The following is a 4,351-nucleotide window of genomic DNA, read 5'->3' on the forward strand; positions in this document are numbered from 1 at the left end:
CATGCTAGGATTTTATTGAGGATTTTTGCATCTATGTTCATGAGGGATATTGGCCCATAGTTCATTTTTTTTTGTTGCATCTTTCCCTTGTTTTGGTATCAGTATAATACTTGCTTCCAGGAATGATTTTTGGAGGATTGCTTTCTGTTCAATTTCATTGAAGAGTTTAAGGAGTATAGGGATTATATCTTCCATAAATTTCTTGTAGAACTCAACTGTGAATCCATCTGGACCTGGACTTTTCTTTGCCAATAGGTTTTTTTTTTATTACATTTCATATTTCATTGGCTGTTATTGGATTATTGAGAGTTGTTATATCTTTTTGATTCAGTTTTGGCCATTTGTACCTTTCTAGGAATCTGTCCATTTCTTCTGTGTCTTCTATTGTGTGAGAGTAAAGGTTCTCAAAGTAGCTATTGATAGTCTTCTGAATTTCCACTGGGTCTGTGGTAATTGCACCCTTTTCATTCCTTATTGCTTGTGTTTGAATTTTTCTTTCCTCCTTTTGATGAGGTTAGCTAGGGGCTTATCAATTTTATTTAATTCAGTAAAATTATTTTTAAAAAGTCTTGGTGAAGCAGTGGGGTGGGGAAAGAAAGGCTGAGGCTTTCCTCTGAGCCTGATTGAGGCCGAGTCCTTGTTTCCTGGCTTGGACCAGTGGGTGACTGATGCAGTGTACAGGTGGTGTGCTGATAGGAAAGGTTCTGTCTGGAAAAATTTGAGTCAAGAGCTGCTTCTCAGCACAATGTGCTTCTCATTTCTCCTTGTGGCTTCATCATTTTCTGTCGCTTTAACTGAACAGCACAGATTGGGTAATTTATAACGATTAAATGTTTATTCAGTTCTCAGTTCTATAGGTAGAATCCTACAGGGCTGCAGCTGGAATCTGATGAGCGTCTTTTGTAGGTAGAGACTGCTAAATTCCAAGGCAGCCCACAGCATCATACAGTGAGAGGGGTGCATAAAAGAGACCAAGCCTTCCTGGTTTTTATAACTGACCCAATTTCAAGACAGCCAATTAACTTCCATTCATGGGGATGGGCCCTGATGATCTGATTACCTCCTAAAGCTCCACTTCTTCATACCCCACAGTGGGATTCAAGTTCCACCTGTGTTTTGTGGGGGACATTCACATCTCAGCACCCTAGATTGTACACATGGTTTGGAAATGCAGGGCTGACTTGGATTTCCAGCTTGCTCATTGTGATCCTTAGCCATTGTCACCACTGTGACTTTCCGGAAAAATGTTCTCCATTTTTGTTGCATATCTGGTGATGTCAGCAACACTGTCTGTCTAGGCAGTATTATGGCTTAGGTAAAAGCTGTCCCCTACGTGTCTCATGTTTTGAAGAGGAGCCTGGTCTTTAGTGACAGGTCATTGGGGCATGGCTTGGAAGGACTATTGTCATCTTGGTTCCTCCCTTTTCTCTCTGCTTCCTGACAGCCATGTTCAGCAGTTTTCCTGGGCCAGACCCCTTGTCATACTTTTTCTACCTTGGAGCCTGGAAACCGTGGGTGGAACTCAGTGAATCTTGGAGCCCAAAGAAACCACACTGGGCTGGGGAAGGAGCTCAGTGGAGTAAGTGCTTGCCTGAGCTCAATCCCTGGTAACACACACACACACACACACACACACACACACACACACACTAATAAGTAAAAAATAAAATAAACCACTTCTTGTTTTAATTGCAGGTATTGGGTTATTTTGTCCTGGTGATGGCAAGCTGATTAACGCAAGGCAGGCAAGTAAGGATGGTGCACTCCGAGGGTGGGGAGGGAGGCCTGAAGTTCCTCAGCAAGTAGACAGCTCAGCTGCTTATGCAGAGTTCTGGCTCAAGCTGGGGTCTGAATCATGCCTGCACAGTTTACCATTTTCAGGGAAGTGAGTGACTTGCTTATCACTTCTAAGTCTGTTCATCATTTGTGAAATAGAGGTAATAATCAGACCTCCTTCAAGAAGGAGGATGGAAGGGTCAGAGCAGCTGCTAACCCATAGACTCCCTTTGTGTGAACTACAGAAAGGGTCCCATTCTTCAAGTAATGAAAAAATTTTTGAGGTTACTTTATATACTTCTCATTAATTACAATTATGCAAACAAAAATCATTGTGAATAAATAATATAAATTAAATTATTAAACATAATATATGATTGGAACTTTTAATCACAATAATTAGAAAATCAAATTTAGAAATAATAGATATGTAACAGGCCAAAAATTCTAATAGCAGTTAATTATGAAATTTCCATAGCAACAAGTAAACAAATGCTCTAATATAATTAGCAGATCGTTACATAGTAATCTCTAATTTATGTCAATTTAATACTTACTTTGTATATTATTAATACTAAATTAATATTAGCTGCTACTACCTCACTATTTGTATCATAATGAGAGTGTCTGTGTATGTAAAATGGAACGCTGTACTTGCTCGCTACAGAAAACAAATGAACCACAGTACGTTGATGGTGCTAGGAGACTAAAAAAAGAATTTTAGATATTAATTAGGACTCTGATAAGAAAATCAACTTTTTGTTTAAAAACACAGGTCATTTTGAGTGTTGCTAGACCATCGAAGTCTTAAAAACACATTATTCTTTCATAAATCCAAGTGGAATATGATATACTCAACCTTAATAAACAACTCACTTCTACAAGTTAACAATGGTATGATGAAAAATCTTCAAATAATACAGAGGGCCATGATGCGACAGTCTTCTTCAATGTGGTAGTTTTATGCAGTGTACAATGTAGATGGCTGTATGCTGGCTCTGTGAGGATTCGAGTGACAATTCCACAAGGTTCCGTGCTTACTGTATATATGGACTCTGGTACACTGACAGCTCACTAAGTGTTAGTTTTCATTTTACATTTTTAAGATCGTACCATCATTTAGGATTAAAGTGCCCTGCTTCACATCCTGCTAGACCTTTGATTGGTGCTGAAAATAAACTGGCAGTGTGGATGAGAAAGGCACTCAACTAGATGGCTTACGAACTTCCCTGGTTCACTCCCTTTCTTTTCTTTACCAACACCAAACTGCAGCAGGTTTAGCTATAGTTATGGGATGCACAGTCCCTTGTTATGAGTTGAAATTGATTGATTGTTTTCAGATTTACCACAGAGAAAAGTACATACTGTGTTTTGTTTCAATATTTTGCATTAGTCCTCTTAATGGCAGAAGACTAGGAAAGGAACCCCAAGGCTGATTGCTGAAATACAAATAACCAGTGGCCCAGTGGGTATTCTCTATCTGAGATTCACTGGGTATTTCAAGGAAAGAAATGAGAATCGTTGAATGCTCAAGGGTAAGTATATTTAAAGAAAAGGTAAAAATAGAACTTTGCCATGTGATTTAAAGTGATGTAGAAAGAAAAATATCAGAGAGAAGGAGAGGGATTTTTAGACAGGAGGAGAAGGCATTTAGCCAAAATGCTAGCAGCATGATTAGAAGAATATGTAGTTGCCTTGTTTGATTTTACTGTATTTTTTTGGTTGAACTGTTTTTTAGGAGAGGTTTATTTTTTGTTTTTGGTGCCAAGGACTGAACCCAGGGCTTCCAGCTTGCTAGGCAAGCATTCTACCGCTGAGCCAAATCCCCAGCCCCTAGAAGAATATGAAAGCATGAAAAACCCAGAATCAGCAGGAAGTGTGATGGTCAAGGTCGGGTGGGGTGTGCACAGCTGACAGAGAGAGGTGAAGGTGCAGAGCTGAAAATTAAGGTCGATAGCGCTCGGACGAGAAGAATGGCAGAGAAAGAACTTGCTTAAGGCCAGGCATGTGTTTTCACGCAAGTGTGGAGGTCGGGAGCATGGGATAGGAGCTCAGGGGTGATTTTCTGCAGGAAAAGTGGAAAGGAAAGATGCCACCTTGAGACAAAGATGAAAATTATTTAGTTTTGTTTTTGCTTATTTGTTTTATGTTTAGAAAATCATTTTGTTTTTGATGTCATGTTATAGTAGTTTCAGAAGTCTTTATGCTTTCTAAAGATATCATTATATAACTTCAAAACATTATTAGTCATATGGAGTTAATTATGGACAAATGTTTTTAAGAAAGATGAACAAGGCCAGGGATATAGCTCAGTGGCATAAGTGCTTTTCTGGTAAGCACAAGGTCCTGAGTTTGATGCCTGGTACCACAGAACAAAGCAAAGCAAAACAAAACAAAACAAAAGACAAGTGAAAAGAAAGGTGAACACAAAAAGAGAGAAAGCAGTAGAAGCAAAATGAGGGAATAAGAAAAATCTCAAGAGGAAGAGGATGAGTAGGAAAATTTCTAGAGAGGGACAATGGCAGAGAAGTCTAAGGATATAATATCATTAACAATGGGAACTGCTTTGTTTATT

This window comes from Octodon degus, unplaced genomic scaffold, assembly GCF_000260255.1.
Source record: "Octodon degus isolate 3935 unplaced genomic scaffold, OctDeg1.0 scaffold00024, whole genome shotgun sequence".
In the NCBI taxonomy this organism is placed as follows: domain Eukaryota; kingdom Metazoa; phylum Chordata; class Mammalia; order Rodentia; family Octodontidae; genus Octodon; species Octodon degus.